The sequence below is a fragment of the Mustela erminea genome, chromosome X (assembly GCF_009829155.1).
Source record: "Mustela erminea isolate mMusErm1 chromosome X, mMusErm1.Pri, whole genome shotgun sequence".
Classification (NCBI taxonomy): Eukaryota; Metazoa; Chordata; class Mammalia; order Carnivora; family Mustelidae; genus Mustela; species Mustela erminea.
In genome coordinates this window covers 35,628,793-35,647,890 of record NC_045635.1, presented here as the reverse complement: position 1 = coordinate 35,647,890, position 19,098 = coordinate 35,628,793, and the positions used below count along the sequence as shown (strand labels likewise).

The window sequence follows — 19,098 nt, the reverse complement described above, 5'->3', positions numbered from 1 at the left end:
TAAGGGGAAAAGGCAGAAGGAGAATCAGCCTTGCAGCGGACAGCCGCTGTTGGCGCAGGTACCCGTGGAACGTGCACAGTCCTGGGCAGCCGCTTCCTCTGCGGCCAGAACAGTTCCACACCCTTGACCTCTTCACCTCTGGGGGTTCGCCCAGGGCACTGGGCAGGGGCCCTGTAGAAGCGGTGCCCTGGGGATTAGGACAAGATATGGGCACTCAGTCTGGTACACAAGGCCTTGGGTGTTCAGTCAGGACCACAGTCAGGACCACAGCTGGAGAGCAGGAGAGGGAAGATGCAAGACAGAGAGAGAAAGAGAGAGAGAGAGAGAGAGAGTGGCTGGGGAGCTCCCTGCAGAGGGGTGGGCCTGGTGTCCAGAGCCCAAGGGAGAGATTAGTTTGAGATCAGATCAAAGGCTCTTGGCTAGGACATGAGAGGGAAGAGAGAAATCTTGTGGTCAGGGGGTTGCTGGGCAGGAAATAGAATCCATTTTTCTCTGTAAAGTTTAAAGTGAGGGTATCTGCTGAGAGTTATCAGGAATGGGCTAAAAGCGACAGGCTTCTGGCTTTGAGTGGCCCCAAACCCAACGAATAGTGGCTTAAATCTTAAGGACCTTTACTGCTTAGCTAGCAAGAAGTCTGGACATACACATTCCAGGGTTTGTCCATGGTTCATTGACTGCATGGAAAACCCAGCTCTGTCAGCCACTCTGCCCTGTCATCCTTAGCTGGTGGTCTTTCCTTCCCATTCTTGACCCACCCCATGGTGTCAAGATGGCTGCTGTGGCTCCAGGCATCCAGTGCCTGTTTTAGGAGAGAAAGTCCAGGGCAGTCAGACAGTGAGAAAACCCCCTCTCACTCTCTCCTCAGGAAGAAAAATTCTCTTCAGAAGCTTCCCAGGAGACGCTTCCTTTTTAGCCAGGGCTGGGTCACAAACCCTTTAACGAACATATTACCTAAAATTAATTTTAAGTAATGTGCCTAATACCCACACAGAATTGGGTTCTGTTAGCAGAAGTTTGGAAGCTTGAGTAGAGGGGAAAAGTTTTCAAATAACTGTGAGAGGGAAAGGAGAGAAAGAGAGCGCTGCCCGATAGCAGCCGGGGCCCAGCTGCCACGTGAGGCCCAGCGTAAGAAGATGGGGTGAAAGAGGGTAGATGGGAAGAATGACCCCATTTACACAGAAGCCCCCCAGCACAGTTCTGGAAAAAGCCGAAGATGCTGGCCTCCATCAGCCGCCACCAAAGCCTCACAAGACGGAATAATCAAATTCCAAAGCATCTGCTGCCTTGACCATCACGTACAACTCGGGGTTTAGTTGTAGGAGAAGGAAATCACTCCAGCTATTTTAAGCGGAAAGGAATTCAATTCAGGGTATTCAAGGTCAGGAATGACTCTCAGGATGGCACCACAGAAAGACTGGCCTGCCCTGGGGAGCTACTTTATGTCTTTACCTTAACCAGGAAGGTGGGGAAATAGAAAGTTCTGGAATTAGAAAGGAATTAGAAAGTTCCAAGGTCCTGCTTCAAGAGCATACTGCTTTAGCTGTATGTGAATCAGGGACAATTGCTCAGTTGCTAGTGGACACTCATGAGGCCAGTGCTAGGCACTGGCAAACTGTCCCAGAAAATCACTGGCCCTACACCCAGCCACTCTTGTCAATGGAACGTGGCCTCGGCCTTTCTCCCACCCTCTGAATCACCCACAGGCACATCTGACGGATAGAACTCAATCTGCACAGAATCCTAGTTTTCCAGGCCTGGCAGGGCAGACAGACACAGGAGGAGGGCGGGGTGGAGGGTGACAGAGCACCAACCCTCCCAATCCCCTGCAACAATCCAGCAACTTCCCCTCATCCTAAAGCTGCTCTGAAGAGCCCTTTCGTACTTCAGATCACAAAAAGCTTTCCTGAGTGATTATTTTTTCTCTCTTAATTTACTTCTGACTGTGGTTTAAAAAAAAAAAAAGCCACATAACCTAAAGTTTATTATCTTAACCATTTTTAAGTGTACACTTAAGTAGTGTTAAGTATATTCACGTTGTTATCCAACCAACCTCCAGAACCTTCACATCTCACAACACCAAAACAATCCCTCACTCCCTCTCCTCTGAGCCCCTGGCAACCGCTGTTCCGCTTTCTGCTTCTGTGAATTTGACTACTCTAGATACTTCAAGGAAGTGGAATCATACAGTATTTGTCTTTTTGTGACTGGTTTATTTCTGGTGAATGATTCTTTTAAGAAATTACAAATCTTCACTGTAATGAACTGAAGCAGACACATTTCACATTGTCAACAGCGTAGCTATAAGGCATCAGCCCAAAGGCATCCCTTTAAGCCAAATGATATGTCTTCTTCTCCTTTTTTTTTTTTTTTTTTTAAATAATAACCTGGGATGGGGGTGCCTGGGTGGCTCAGTGGGTTAAAGCCTCTGCCTTCAGCTCAGGTCATGACCTTAGGGTCCTGGGATCGAGTCCTGCATCAGGCTCTCTGCTCAGTGGGGAGCCTGCTTCCTCCTCTCTCTCTGCCTGCCTCTCTGCCTACTTGTTATCTCTGTCTCTCAAATAAATAAATAAAATAAAAATCTTAAAAAAAAAAACCCTGGGATGGGCATGGAACTCTCAAAATGAGTGGTCAAGGAAGTCCTCTCCACAGTAGGGAAAATGGTATTCCAGCATACTTCCTGTGGTAGGTAGAATTCTGAGGTGGCCCCCGAGGGTCCAGACTCTGTAGAATTCCTTCCCCCTGAGTACCGGAGGGACTTCTGAATATGATAGCGTAACACTCCCATGGTTGGATGATGCCATATTGCAGTGGGCTTTAAGAGTGGGAGAAGGGGGGCGCCTGGGTGGCTCAGTGGGTTAAGCTGCTGCCTTCGACTCAGGTCATGATCTCAGGGTCCTGGGATCGAGTCCCTCATCGGGCTCTCTGCTCAGCAGGGAGCCTGCTTCTCTTCCTCTCTGCCTACTTGTGATCTCTCTCTGTCAAATAAATAAATAAAATCTTAAAAAAAAAAAAAAGAGTGGGAGATGGTCCTGGGTGGGTCTGACCTAATCAGGTGAGCCTTTAAAGAGGACTGGGCTCCTCTAAACGAGAAGGCTCCAGTACCTGCGAAACATTTGGCATCAGGGAGATTCTCCATTCCTGGCTTTGAAGGTGCTGGGGCCACATGGCAAGGACCTGAGAGTGACCTCTAGGAACTGGCCAAGAGCTATCAAGAAAATGGGTCCCTCAATCCTACAACTGCAAGCAACTGAATCCCGCCAACAACTGGAAGGAGCCTGAAAGGGGACCTGAAGCTCCAGGCAAGATCATGGCCCTGGCTGACCTTTCGCTTTAGCCTTGTGAGAACCTGAGTGGAGGATCTGGCCATGCCAGGCCCCAGCTTCTGAACTACAGAGCTAGAGGGTAATAAATGGCTGTTGTTTTGAGCTGCTGACTTTGTGGTGCTCTGCTACAGAGCTAGAGAAAACTAGTACACCTCCGTTCTGACATTGGTCTTGCCTCCAGTTTACTGTGTGACCAAGGGCATGCCACTTACCTTCTCTGAGCTTCAGCTGCCCAGCCAATGAAGACAGTAACTAGAAAGAGTTAGAAAGCGGCTCTTAAATGGGATGTTTATTATTGTCATATGAAAAATAAACCTCTGGGCACCTGGGCAGCTCGGTCTGTGAAGTGTCCGCCTTCGGCATCATGATCCCAGCGTCCTGGGATGGAGTCCCGCATCAGGCTCCCTGCTCAGTGGGGAGCCTGCCTCTCTGCTACTCGCGATCTCTCTCTCTGTCAAATAAATAAAATCTTAAAAAAAAAAAAAAAAGGGTTTTTCCATTTTTCCTCCTGCTCTTTCCACACATGTGTACCCTGCCCTCCTTCTGCTCCCAATATAGTTACAGTGGACTTTTGATTGGACAGCTAGTGAGTGTTTATCTTATTAAATGTTTAAATGTTTTGTAAATGTTTTATAAAACTGAGCCATGCAGTGAATTATGGTTTTTTTTTTTTTTCTTGCACAATCCTTTCCCTGGAGTTAACAGTCATTTGGCTTTCTGTTTTCTTTGTTTTCTGAATACTTACTAGTAACGACACTGTAAACTTGGCCAGATATTTAAATCTCTGAAGACACTCACACATGTCAGTCATTCAGTTGATTTCATGTTGTGGAAACTCTCTCTCCTGTGGTCTCCTGATCTGTCCCCACCTGAACCAGCCACCCTCCGGGGCCGGTACACCCATGACTCTGTACTGTATATCGAGCGTTTATTCTTTGCCATGGAAGGTTATACTTGAGAATCACAACAACCTTACGAGGTACAGATTTCTACTCCTGGGACGCTAAGTCTTGAAGAGATGACATAACCAGGTTAAAAGATGGCTAATCAATGGCAGAACCAGGATTTTAACCCATGATTGTTTAACTCCAAACCCTGGGTCGGTTGATTCTAAATCGTTTTCTGCACTCAAAACTGGGGGTTTGTTTTTCATGTGACGATCATAAACTTCATATTTAAGGGACGTCTTCTATCCAAAAGCTTTTTTTTTTAAAAATATTTAATTTATTTATTTGACAAAGATCACAAGTAGGCAGAGAGGCAGGCAGAGAGAGGAGGAAGCAGGCTCCCTGCTGAGCAGAGAGCCTGATGCGGGGCTCGAACCCAGGACGCTGGGATCATGACCTGAGCCGAAGGCAGAGGCTTTAACCCACTGAGCCACCCAGGCACCCCTATCCAAAAGCTTTTACATACATTTACTAATTGGACGTCAGGACAGGAGATACTATCTTCATTGGCTGGGCAGCTAAAGCGCAGAGAGGGTAAGTGGCATACCCTTGGTCACACAGTGAGCTGCAGGCAGGACCAACATCAGAACCAAGATATACTAGTTTTCTCTAGCTCTGTAAACAGAGCACCACAACTTTAGCAGCTCAAACGATAGCCTTCTATTTTTATTTTTTTAAAAAAGATTTTATTTATTTATTTGACAGAGATCATATGTAGGCAGAGAGGGGGAAGCAGGCTTCCAGCTGAGCAGGGAGCCCAATGCGGGGCTCGATCCCAGGACCCTGGGATCATGATCTGAGCCGAAGGCAGATGCTTCACCGACTGAGCCACCCAGATGTGCCAACAACTGCCATTTATTAGCTCATAGTTGTGTAGGTCAGAAGTGGGGCTTTCCCCCCAGTACTATCCTGATGTACAATTTATATGCAGTAAAGAGCGCAGATCTTAAGGGGACAGCTCGATTACTTTATGTGTGTATCTATCTATACACGTACACAAAGTGTTGTATGACCAGCACTCAGCTCAAGCTACAGGACATTTGCATCCCCCCAGAGAGTTCTCTTGGGTCCCTTCACAGTCAATACTAGCCCCCTCTTCGCCTCCCAGAGGTAACTGCTCTTATGACTTTTACGACCACAGATCACGTTTTGCCTGCTTTTTAGCTTCATAATACACAGAAGTGTGTACTCTTCACTCTTCTAGGTCTGGCTTCTTTCCCTCAGCAGTGTCTATGCGGTTCATGTGTGTGCTTGTGCACGTCTGTGCCTTGTTCTTTGATATCCCATTGCGTAAATACCCCTTCTACCGCAGATGGACATTTGGGCTGTCTGAAGCCTGTGCTCTTAACCGTAAACTAGGTCTAGTGTAAATACCATTCTCCTACCGAAGGACTGAGTTTGGATTTTACTTACCAAAGCTGGTGGCTGGAGCAGGTTCATCGTTGGGGACCAGGCGCTGACCTCGGAGCTTCGCAAGGAGCCAGGCTCTGGACCATGCGGGCAAGGGCATGAGGCAAACACCTTTGCCTACCAGGACCTCCTGGCTGCATCTGAATGCTGGCTCCCCCTTCCAGGCCAGCAAGAGCTTTTTCCTGGAGGGGAATTGTTTTGAAATCTCCATGGAGACCCAAGAGCCCCCCCCCCAACACCTCCTGAAAGTCCCTGGACTTCCACCCATCAAGCTGGCAGGCGTTAGGAGGGGTTGTCTGGCCTCAAAAGCCATTTGTAAAGCTAACAAACAAATCACAAGGCAAACTGAGTCCAGTCTGTTTCTGGCTGAACCCAGAAACAGTTTCATTGTGGGCTTAAGGGTGGGATCGCTAAGGCACAGGCCCGTGGGGTCACCCGCACAAAGCCTGCGCAAGTTTTACGGGCCCTTGGTGGACTGGTGTGCCTGCTGCCATGAGCATAGGCAACAAAGGGGTCCTTACAGGAGAGAAGATTTCCGGAGCAGCAAGCTGGGGCTCGTTCTCTGGCTTTGGGGAGGAGGCGAGGGGGAGGGTGACTCACGGCAGCTGGGCACCTCCCCTCCTGTGAACTTCTCTGGGTTAAAACCTGCATCTGGTGGTCTCCAGGAGCCTGCAGACCGGTCTACGGTGAGCAGCTGGGGCTGACGGCTTAACAGCCACAAAGATGATGAAAAGCCTGCAGAACGGGACTGATGGGCACTCTTTAAAAGAACCTGGATTCTTCAGCCTGGAGAAGTAAAGATTAATACCCGCACTCGAGTATGTAAGGGGCTCTTACGCTGAAGTTGGTGGCTAGCTATTCTCTCTCTCTCGCTCTCATTCTTGGAAAAAAAGAAAAAAAAATTCCAAGATGATGAAGTGGTTTGAAATTCCAGCAGGAGGGATTGAGGGTTGAGAATGAAAAAGTGAAGGTCTGACAATGAGCATTAAATGGGGGACTGGGTTACCATGGAGGCTGATGGAAGCTTTTCTGCATTGCTGGGCAAACAGACCGGAAGTGCCTATTGGTCAAGAAGAGCCAGGGTGACTTCTCGGGCCACTCCTTTTGGCACTGTTATCTTAGTGTGGTTTCTCCAAGGAGCACACCCTGAGGGGAGGATGTGGGCGCAGGCAGTTCGCTTGGGAACAGGTCCCCCAGAAACACAGGGATGGGAGGAAGGTGAGACAGGGCGGGGGAGGGGAGAAGGCTGACGGAGGCTTGAGCTACACAACAGGTGACCTCTGTGGGCAACTGGGGCACGATTGTTCTGGGGACTCTGGGAGACGGTGTGAAGAACTGTTTCTCCCAGAGCAGCGAGGAAGCTAGGGTACTTAGTCATGGACTCCCACTGCTAGCTGGTTGAGGTTCATTCTTTTTCCAGAGAATCCTATGGCCATTTACTTGGGTAAGGGAGCTGTAGGAAAATGAGGCTGAGCAGACTTTTCTGGAATTGTTGGCACGGACATGGATACCAGGGACATAAAACTCTACCAAGGGCCCTCTGTGGAATGGCAAGCTCATGCGGGCCAGGTAATAAATAGGGGCCAGGCCCAGATCTGACTAGCGATGGCTCCACTGGGTCCATGAACCTACGCAGTGATTACTTCTCTGCTCCCTGAATGTCTAACTGGAATGGGCATACTTAGTGGTTAGCAGAACTCCCATGGGTACTGGGGTTTTTGGCCTAGGCAGTAAGGGCTCCCACAGTACAGGAGATGAGGTAGAAACCCCTGAAATGCACCCCCAACACACACACCAAGCCAAGAGAGTGAATCATAAATAGTATCACATCCTGGGGGGACAGCAGAGATTAGGGTCACCCTCAATGATGTCAAGAATGCAGAGCTGGTGGTTTCTGACATATCCCCATTTAATTCATAAGTCTGCCACCTAAAAGAACTGGATGGAGCGTGGTGAATGAGAGTGGATCACTCGATCAAGCAGCAACCGCAATTCCATCTGTTTTACCCAGTGGGGCATCTTTGCTTCCAGTACATAGTATGTGGCCATGGATCTGGCAAGTGCGTTCTTTGCTATCTTGTTGGGGAGTTAAGATGGCAGAATCATAAGGGACCCTAATTTCATCTGGTCTCTGGAACTCAGCTAGATAATTATCAAAACATGCTTTGCTATGTCTAATGGCTTATATTCTTGTGGGATGGACAATAGTAGACAGGGATGGCCTTGCTCCAGGGCTATGTGAACTTTCCCACCCTCTCTCAAAACATCATCTGAAGAGCTCTGGACCATCTGGACATTCTGCAAGACAGTACATGGATGAACCATGTTGGTGGTGTCTTATTATTGGGAACAGATGAGTGACAAGGGCCGCGTATGCTGGAGATCTTGATAAGACACATGAACTGCAGAGAATGGGTGATGAACCCTATGACAATTGGTACCCTATCATATCCATGAAGTTCTGAGGCTCCCAGTGGGCTGGGGCATGCTGGAACATCCTCTACAAAGTGAAAGGCAACTTACTGAATCATATCTCACCACTCAGAATGGGGCGCCATATTTGGTAAGCCTCCCTGGGGTCTTAGGGTGACATGTTCTGCACGTAGGGAGACCCAGTAACTGGGTGGTACAGAAGGCTGCCAACTCTGAGTAGGGCCCAGAGCAGGAAAGAACTGTGGAGCAAATCTAGGCAACAGTGCAAACAGCCCTGGAACTCAGGCCATATGAGCTTCTCATTGAGGTAAGTGTGGTGGGATAAGATGCTGGATGGAGTTGATGGCAAGCCCCAATAGAAGAATCAAAAGCCAGGGGCCTGGTTCTGGCTTCTGGAGCAAGACTGAGCAGTGCCACTTAGGAAACAGCTCCCTGCCTACCACTGAGCCCTGATGGAGACAGAGCACGAAAATATGGGATGGCAGGTGATTATGTGATCAGAACTGCCCAGCATGAGCTGGGGCTATAAGACCCACCAAACCATAAATTTGGGTGGGCCCAGTAGCAATCCATCGTATGACAGGAGAGGTATCCTTGGGTCAGGCACAAGCAGGACCAGGGAGCCCAACTACACTGCACAAACAGGTGGCCAGATGTTCATGTCATCCACCACTGTTGCCCCAGCATCTCTCCTTCAGCTGACCTCAAATGGCCACATCTGGGGGGTCCCTTATGACCCATAAGGGAAAAGGTTGAGGTTGAGTCGCAGATGGCTCAACGTGGTATGCTGGTACAAGCCAAAAGTGGATTGTTGCCTCATATGGCCCCACTTGGGGATGCCCCTGAAAGAAGCAAGGAGAAATCCTCTCAGTGGTCGGAGATCTAGATGATATGCCTGATAATTTACCTTGTGCAGAAAGTGGCCTAAAGGAAGAAAACATAGACTCACAGGCAGTGGCAAAAGGCCAGGCTGGTGGGTCAGATTCCAGGAAGGAGAAAGATTAGAAGACGAGGGACAAACTGGCCTGGGGAAGAGGCATGTGGAGGGATGTAAGGGGCTATGCACAAAGTATGATCTTCCTATCACACATAAATAACCACCAGAGACTGTCTGCAACAGAAGAGGCATAAACAACCAAGTAGCAGTCTATCAGTTGACATCAGTTACCTTCTGTCATTGGCCACCCCAATGCTGGCACAATGGCATCATAGGTGCACAAATGAAGTAATCATGATGGTGACAATGGCAGTTATTCATGGGTCCAACCACACTGGCTCCTTCTCACTAGGCTGATGTAGCTACTGGCACTGCTGGGCATTCAACCTGTCATTAACAGAGACCAATGCTAAACTTCCAATATGGCACCATTACTCAAGGAGACCAGTTGTCCACTTGGCAGCAGGTTCACTTCCACCCTGGAAAGGGCAATGATTGATCTTGACTGGGACCAACATGCAATATGGATTGGCCTCTCCTGTCCAATGGGCCTCGATGGACACCACATTTGGGGGGACCCTTGTGACCAGCTGATGGATAAAGGACAAGGCCGAGGTTGAGTTTGTACCAATTCTGAGGGCTTATAGAACCTTTGAATTACTACTGTGGATTCTTATAACATCACCTCAGACAAATGAGCAAATGACGTGTGACAGTGGGCACATGGCCACAGGATGCTCTGGTTTTATTTCATACTGCACTGCCCAGGAGCTGTTGGCATGATAACATGGAAAAATGGCCTGTTTTGGTGTTGCTGATGCACCAGCTTGGAGGACATATTCTGCAAGGATGAGATGCCAGCCTCCAAAACATTGGACATACGTGAAATCAACAACGATTATATGGCACTGTGTCCCCAATAGTAGGATATGTGGTTCCAGGAACCAAGAGGTGGAACCAAGAGGTAGAAACAAGAGGGCCCAATTAATATCGATCCTATTGATCCACTCAGGGAATTTGTGCTTCTGGTTCCATGATGTGGATCTAGAGGTCTCCATTCTCAGAAGAGGAATGTGTACCTTAGGGGATACAGTAAGATTCGGTGGCCTCCCAGTCTCTTGACCTCCTGCCAAGTGACCAGCAGGCAGAGAAAGAAGTCACCATCGTGGCAGTGGCAGTGGAATCCTGATCATTAGAGACAGAGCAGCTGTCACGTACCTGGAATAGTGAAGGATCCTGAATGACCCATGGAGGAATCTCTTGGCACTCTTCTGCTGACTATTAATGATAAATGGACAAGTATGGCAGTCATAGCCGAAGAAGGTCATGGTGACCCAGGGTGCAGACCTTTCAGGAGTAAGGGTCTTTATCACCACATCAGGAAAGGTGACTAAATAAAAGGGTGCTAGCGGAGGGGACTCTATAGAAGACGGGAGAGTGGGAGGAGGGAAAGGAAGAATGGGAAGTGGACCTATTATGGCTTCAAAACCAACTTCAGCAGCAGCTGGGACTATAATTCTCCCACTAACTCTTCTCTTAATTTTCTCAGAAAACAAGACTCCAGAATCCTGGACAAGCTTTCCCCAAGCAGACTAAACTCATTACAAGCAGCAGTGAATGCAGTGGTGCAAGGGGTGGACTGTAGTAGAGACTATTGTCTTCTACCCCGATGCCCCCCTTCAAGGCCAGTCTAGCCAGCCCCCAGCTGCTGATGACTCACGAGCTGTGTTCTTCCTCGGGAAATGTCCTCGGGTGTGGTGAACCTCCTTGCCCACAGGAAGCCTGCAGCCAATGGCTGGATGACAAAGATCCAGTTTGTGAAACAGGGATTAAAGAAGGTCCTGGGCCCAAGAACTCCTTACAATTTCTCTCTCTCTCTCTTTTTTTAAAAGTCATCTCTACTCAGCCTGTGTGCCTTGAATTCATGACTCCAAGATTACGAGTTGCACTGTCCACTGCTGGAGCCCACGAGATGTCCCTACCGTTTACCTCTTGTTCCGTTCTATTGCCAACCACGCAAACAGAGATGGGTGAGGGCTGCTGCAGGATTAAGAAGAAAGTCGGTGTCACATCTGGAGACCAAAGCCTAACCTCCCTGCCCCAGAAAACTTGGTGAGCAAACTCAGCAGGCAGGCTGCCTCCGTAATTTGTGGGGCTCAGTACAAAGCGAAAATGCAGGGCCCCTGGCTCGAAAAGCAGGGAAAAAGTGCTGTTATAGTTCCTGAAGTATAGATACCCCTTTCTCCTTTAAAAATGTTTTCCTACCTATAAGACACCATTGGAGTAATAGTGATTTGTGAATAACAATGAAAACTTACAAACTGCGGGACAATATTTTTGGTGTCTTGATTTTATGCAATAAAATCAGTAATACTTTACTCACGTGCCATCGTGGTTGATCCTATTTTCCAGCTCACATTTCTACAGATTCGTTTATTTAGGTCATCAGAATTTATACTTGTAGCTACTTCCATCTTCAGTCAAAAGGAATTGAATGTGACATCGGTCGCCCTTGGCAAATGTGAGGTTGCAGGTAACTTTGGTAATTTTTAATTTTGAAGAGGATCTTTCTGTGGTGCAACGGTTACCAGACCTGTCTAGAGTCTTTTTATGGGCTGTGATGATGTTGGGATACATTTCTGATGAATTATTTCAAAGTACATTACGTTTTGAAATTCAAAATTTTCAGTACGTCTAGAGCTGAGTCTTGCGGAGCATTCCCCCCTCTCCGCCCCCGCCCAAAATCAACGATACAAATCAGTTTTGCCTAAGCCGAAATTAATTTTAAATGTAAATTTATACAAAGGCATTTTAATATTTTCTCTGACGTTTCCTGTAACTCGTGGAGGTCATGGAAGAAATTAAAAGTGGCTTCATGATTTATATATAATTCAAGATGCCTGTTTATGCGTTTTATTGTTGTATCTTCAATTACAAGGAAAAATTAATTTTAAAATGGTCTGTTAATAATTGGTTCATCTGAAGCTTCCTGCGAAAAGAGCGTTCTTTTCCGCTGAATTTGATGATCTTTAAATTTAATTTCTATGTCTAAGCCTGTGGATATTTGTCACGCAGCGTTGCGGTGGTTTTCAAAACCCGAGATTCTAAACTCACTGAAAAACTCTAACTCCCCGCTATGCTTGATTGCAACATCCATGTGTACGCTTTTATTTTTGGAAAATGTATTGACAAAGTTTACTGTCTCAGCTCTGGCAGTTCCTGTGCAGGCGCTCAGGCGGGAGAGCTAATATTGGTGCCAATGCCACAGGGATGGGGTCTGTGCATTGCCCGGCTTGCTGGTTTCCCACCAGGGGTCCCGGCGCCAACTCCACACGGGGCACCCCCTCCTACTACCCTGCAGCTGCCATCAGCACCCCCACTCTGGGCCTTGGGGCTCTGCTGCTCTAGGGACTGCCCCAGGCTTGCATGTGTGCCCCCGGTTGCTAGGGAATCCCCTGGGCTTTGCTGTCTGCAGAGCCCCAAGTGGCACCCTGCGTTATCTGTGCGACGCATCACGCATGCTCCATTGCCCCATCAGCCGTCACTCGGGAAAGCCAAGTTCAAAGACAAAATGACTGGATTTCAAGACGGAGTCAGTAGAACCTTGGACCAAGCATCGGGGCCCCTCTGAGAGTGGGCTCTGGGCTCCCGCCCAAGCTGACTGCAGGCTCCAGGTTCTGCTTCCTGACCAAGTCAGCGGGTGCAAACCCTCCCGTCTTGGTTTGAGCTCCCCCCCAAAGCAGATGGGCCGCGCTGTTGTTTGTGCAGGAAGGGCAGTGATGGCTGGTTGGGGAAGTGAGAAAGGGAAGTGGGGAAAGCCAGTTAAGGTGTGTTCTTGGCTGGATTACCCCACGCGCTGCGGAGGCATTCTGAAGGACCCTGTAGAAGACACTGCAATTATCTTGTCCATCTACGGGGATGCCAGGCAGCTGGGGTATTTAGCCTTCGGTTCCCATTACTCATTGGCTGAGGGTGGCTCTTGCTCTCCTGGGGCATTTAACACTCAGCCTGTCCCCCTCCCTAACTCCCCAGTCCAGCCCAAGGGTACCCCCTGGGCCACAGGGTACCTTTTGGTGGAGAAACACAGGAACCCATGGGGCCTGTGGAAACTGTCTGCAGAGAACCTCCTAGGTGGACCTGGGGAGATGGCCCCAGGGCCTTTTCTCTGGCCTCTCTTGGCCCTGCCCCCTCAGCCCACGCACACAGACCAGGTGGGCCTTTTCATTTATCCTTAACACTGTAATTAGTGCTTAATTTCCTCCTGACATTAGTATTGCAAGTGCCTCCAACAACTTTATTTTCTTGCTTTATTTATACTAGTGAAAAGGCACTTAGAAGCAAATTATGCTTGCCTCCATATATCTCTCTACCTGTTTATCTCTGTGTTTATGGGGTGCCTATCACCATGGTATCTGGGCACTTAGACAGTCCCATTAGATCAAATTCATTACCTGAGAGAGGAAGAAAAACACACTCCTCCGGCCCACGCAGAAGCCTTTCGGTAGCACACTGAGGGCTTGGGCTTGGGGAGACCCAGGCCTTTGGTTTTCCAACTCATGGAGAGGAATCTTTTTGGCAAAGAACCCCTCCTGGAGATAGGCATGGAGAGCTTGCAGTGTAATTTGGAAGATCTATCCGAGGGTGGGTCTCAATATGTTGGGCATTTAAAATTTGAAATGATTTCAATTTCATTGCTCTCCAAATATCAAATTGAGCCCATTTTTCACAAATGCAGCTTCGCGCTAGGAGCAGCTTCCACTGGAAGAAGGTTCCAGATGTTAACTCCTTCTTTCTCACTCACCCTGGAGTGATGGGGGAGTGCCCAGCTCAAACAGCACCGAGCAGCTGTCTGCATCCTGGGCCTGTGTGGCTGCTTTAAAGCCTCAGTTGCCCCCTGTGATTCGGGTACCAGGGAGACCTCTGGTCCCCCACTGCTCGAGGCCCCTGTCCTCTCCTGTCATTCCTTTCAGCCCCTGCCCTCTGCACTGGGGCCCCCCTCTGCGTTCCTGGCCTAGCCCTGCATCTTGGACGTTAGCGACTGCCACGAGTCTCCTTTGCTGCTTCTGGGATCCTGTCCTGCTCTGGGCGGTCGTGACCATACACGCTGTTGGCCCTGTAAGCCCAGGGTCTCCCACTGTGGACATTTCTCCCTGGGGAGCTCATATGGGCCTAGAGAAGAGAATCAAAAGACCACTAGAGGTGAGGAAATACAGGTAAAGAAACCATCGTATTTTTTTTTTTTTTATTCATTTGAGAGAGAGGGAGAGAGAGTGCACATGAGCCAAGTGTGGGGAAAGGCAGAGGGAAAAGCAGATTCCCCCTCGAGCAGGGAGCCGTACATGGGCCTCGATCCCAGGATCCTGGGATCATGACCTGAGCCGAAGGCAGACGCTTAACCGACTGAGCCACCCAGGCGCCCCAAGAAACCCTTGCCTTTTAAAATGACATAAGTAGGGGGCACCTGGGTGGCTTAGTGGGTTAAACATCTGCCTTCGGCTCAGGTCATGATCCCAGGGTCCTGGGATCGAGCCCCACATCAAGCTCTCTGCTCAGCAGAGAGTCTGCTTCTCCCTCTCCCTCTGCCCCTCCCCTGGCTTGTATTCTCTAATGAATAAATAAATAAAATCTTTCAAAATAGTAAAAAATAAAATGACATAAAAATGACCGTCTGTCAAATAAATAAATAAAATCTAAAAAAAAAAAGTACATGTGAACTATATATACATATAGTATTTTAAGTAAATATTATATATGTGTGTGTATACACACACACACACACATATATATATATTTTAAATATTTTATTTCTTTATTTGATAGAGAGAGATCACAAGTAGGCAGAGAGGCAGGCAGAGAGAGAGAGGGAAGAAGCAGGCTCCTCGCCAAGCAGAGAGCCCGATGGGAGGCTCGATCCCAGGACCCTGAGATCATGACCTGAGCCGAAGGCAGAGGCTTTTAACCCACTGAGCCACCCAGGCGCCCCTATATATATATATTTTTTTTTTTTTTAAGTAAAATCTACACCCAAAGTGGGGCTCAAACTCACGACCCTGAGATCAAGAGTCCTGAGCTCTACCCGCTGAGCCAGCCAGGCGTCCCTATATTTTTTAAACAAATAAATAAATAAAACCCAATAAACCAACGACATAGACAAGCCACGTAGTGAAGATGGAAATCACCCCAAGTTCTCCTGGCCTGCACCAGCCACTGTGAACCTGCAGCGGTGTACATCTTTTTTTTTTTTTTTTAAAGATTTTATTTATTTATTTGACACACAGAGATCACAAGTAGGCAGAGAGGCAGACAGAGAGAGAGGGGGAAGCCGACTCCCTGCCGAGCCGAGAGCCCAACTCGGGGCTTGATCCCAGGACCCTGGGATCATGACCGGAGCCGAAGGCAGAGGCTTAACCCACTGAGCCACCCAGGCGCCCCTGCAGCGGTGTACATCTTAAACAGTCACCTCTGCAGACGTCTACGTTTCCATAGATCTAGTTCAACGAACTTAGGAGATGCCACAGGAACTAATTCGAAAACTGCTTTATTCCCTTAACGGTAGATTGCGAGTATTTCCCTAGATAAAAATAGATCTACGCTGAGTTAATGGCTATGCAGCATTCTGCTGTATGAAAACGTTATCACTTACTAAATGTACCTCCCATGGTTCATTTGAAGTCCTGTGCAAGTTTTCACTACAATAAACTACACTGTGATTGAGCTCACCTGTGTCGCGGATTCCACTTCCTCTTTCTAGAATTGCCGGGTCTTGATCAAGCTTTTGACCCATGACCAAGGTGCCCTCTAGAAAGTTTGTGCCACAGTGAAGGGAAGCAAGTGCAGACAGCAGACACCCTTCCGGTCCATCAGTCATTGTATCCCCTGCAAGCCAGACCAGCCCTGGCCAAATGGAAATGGCATGGGTGCTCCGGACCTCTTGGCCCCCAGCCCTGCCACTCACCTGTCTGGGCTGCTGGCCTGCAGAGGGTCCCTGCTGTCATGGTGGAGTGTGGCCCGGGCTTTGGGCCTCTGAGGGCAGGACTGAGGACGGGCTCAGGGGGCTCCCTCTGGGACCAGACACAGGGGAGGTCACCTGGGACAGTTCCTTACCGGGGCCCTGGAAACTTCTTTCTACCTCTGGCTCTGTTCCTGCCATTCCTCCCCAAAACCACTTGCCCCCATCCCAGCATTTCCCCACGGCGAATGCCACCTCCTCCTTGGAGCCTTCCCTGATTCTAGACAAATGAATCCCTCTGGCCTGTGGCTTGGGAACTCCTTTTCACAGACATTGGGGAGGTTGTGTTATTTCTGCTTTTAGTCCTAGCTATCTCTTGCGGTAATGCCTATATCTCATTTACCAAAGGTAGGCATCACTGTGACCATGCATTTTCCAAGCCCCAGTCCTCTGCGAGGCCACATGGAAGACGTACGGGGCGGGGAGGAGGTGGGTGTCTGATCAGAGAAGGAGAAAGAAAGAGAAGGAGCCTCTCTGAGGTCCATCTGGAACCTTCTGTATTTCCCCCACACCACACACAGTTCTCATCTCAGATGAAGTAGTTTCTAGGACTCGAGAGAGAGCTCAGACTTTGCAGTGACCGTGGCTGCTGTGACACTGATTTGTAATAAGAAAGACATATTTGATCTTCAACCACAGTCCTGGCAAAGAGTTCCTGGAAACCTTGGAAAATCCAGAGAGGAGAGCCATAAAGGTATCTTTTGTTATGTTAATGAAGTGACTTTTGGAAAACACCTCCAGATGGGGGCTGGTTGCCCGGGGAACCAACCAAGTGACTGGGGGATTGAAACTTTCCTCCTAACCCCCTCCACCCCCCCCACCCTGGGGAAGGAGAGGGGGGCTGGAGGTCGTAACCATCGCCAATGCAATGACTTCATCCATCATGCCTGTGTGATGAAGCCTCCATAAAAACCCAAAAGGACGGGGTTGGGAGAGTTCTGTGTTGGTGAACTCAGAGGGATTTGGGGAGAGGGCGTGGAAGCTCCACACCTCTTACCCCTGACCTCACCCTGAGCATCTCTTCCACCTGGATGTTCCGGAGTTTTATCCTTTTACAAATAAGCTGATCAGGTACGTGAAACATTTGAGTTGTGTGAGCTGCTCTAGCAAATTAATCAAACCCAAGGAAGGAGGAGGTCATGGGAACCTCTGATTTATAGCCTGTGGGTCAGAAGCACAGGCGACAGCCTGGCATTGGACTGGCATGTGAGGGTACGGGGGTGCGATCTTGGAGGACCTGAGCCCTTACCTGCTGGGTCTGGTGGCGTCTCTGGGGAGATGGAGTCAGAACTGCCTTGAATGGTAGGACACCCAGCTGGCATCCAGAGCATTGCTTGCTGTTGGGTGTGGGGACCCCCCCTTCACCCGCCTCTACACAATTAGAATCGTGTTCAGGAACCCAGAACACCTGCCATTCTGGGTGACGCTGGGACGATGAGGACTTCTGAGATGGGAGGCTGAGCCTCCATCAGCACACTGGAGTCCAAGGCCTGGGGTGTTGGCAATGTCAGCGGTGGGACGGTGGTAATTATTGCTACTAGGACCGCTGGTTATCACAGCTGTGACTATTACTACTGAGCCTTTGCACGGGGGCTGGGAGGGGGCAGGGATGTGGAAGAGTGACAGCTGGGAGGTCCTAACTGCTTTGGCTCAAGGAATCAAGGAGCACCTTTGTTCCATTTGGGGCAGTGGCTCAGGAATCCCCTTCCCACAGGTGTTGGTGGTCTCCTCCCTGCTTCTAGGCTCTGAGCTGTCTCCGAATCAGAACTGCACTCTGTGGACCCGAGGCCAAGACCATGTCTTACTGGACCTTGTATTCCAACAGGTGGAGCCCAGCAACTGGCTAACAGGTTCATAATCTGTTCTTTCCTTCTTCTAGCTTCTAGAGGCTGCCGGTTTTCCTTGGCTCAGGGCTGCATCACTCCAACCTCTATGTCTATGGCCACATAACCGCCTTCTCCTCCTCCTCTGACCTCCTGTCTTCCTCTTCAAAGGACCCCTGCGATCACACCGGGCTCACTTGGATAAGCCGGGATGATGTCCCCATTGCAAGATCCTTCAAGTCATCACACCTGCAAAGTCCCTTCTGCCAAATAAGGCACCACCTGCAGCTGGGGTTCGATCCTGTTGGGGACCCTCTTCAGAACTGTTCTGAACCCATGCCAGAGTCATCCCACTGAGGGGAGCTGTATCAGGGTCCTAGGGCTGCTGGAATAAAGTAGCACAGACTGGGAGGCTTACAACAGAAATGTGCTGTCTCACAGTTCGAGAGGTGGGAAGTCTGAAACCAAGGTGTCAGCAGGGTTGCTCCCTTCTGGAGACTTCAGGGGAGAAGCTGTTCCATGCCTCCTTCCTAACTTGCGGAGGCTGCTGGCGATCCTTGGCTTTCCCCGGCTTGTAGACGCATGCTTCCCATCTCTGCCTTCGCCTTCGTGTCACCTTCTCTTCTCCGCGTCCTCCCCCCTTCTCTTCTAAGGATGCTCGTCATTGGACGGAGAGTCCACTTGAATAATCCAGAATGACCTTGAGATCCCTAACTCGACTAGGTCTACAAAGACCCTTTGTCCAACAAAGTTGCATTCACAGTTTTGGGTTGGACACATCTTGGCAGGGGTCACCATTCGACTCACTACGGGCGTGAAGCTGAAGTATTCATCATAAACTCTCATCCCTCGCCGGCTGGTGTTGACCCTGGTGACCGCAAACCCTAGCGCTGTACCTTGCCTTCTGCCAAGCTAACTCCCATGCTTCTCCAGAAAGCCCTAGGAAGGGAGGCAGAGAGGAAGAGGCAGATACTTGAGGCCGGAAAGGGGCAGCAGGCTCAGTGGCTGTGCACCACGGCTGGGGGTGAGCCCAGAGATCAGCCCAGGGGACAAGCAGGAGGCGCCATGGGGTGGGGGGGTTGTACAGAATCTGTCTCAGAGAGATGGACGACACAGAACCTTCCTGCCTCCCAGTATCCCTCCCCTCTTCCCACCCCCCAACCCCCGCCCCTTAGGCACCCTGGCCTTGCCTCAGCCTCCAGAATAGATGAATCAG

General features: G+C 49.4%; 1 long non-coding RNA gene across 1 annotated transcript; it reads right to left on the bottom strand.

Annotated features, from left to right (window-relative positions):
• Positions 1-4,751: 4,751 nt before the first annotated feature.
• LOC116583365 lies at positions 4,752-6,659 on the bottom strand. The gene is made up of 3 exons (XR_004282696.1): positions 6,281-6,659; positions 5,684-5,862; positions 4,752-4,835 (listed from the first exon to the last, which is right to left on the bottom strand). It is a non-coding gene; the product is annotated as an uncharacterized LOC116583365 (long non-coding RNA).
• Between the last annotated feature and the right edge of the window lie 12,439 nt (positions 6,660-19,098).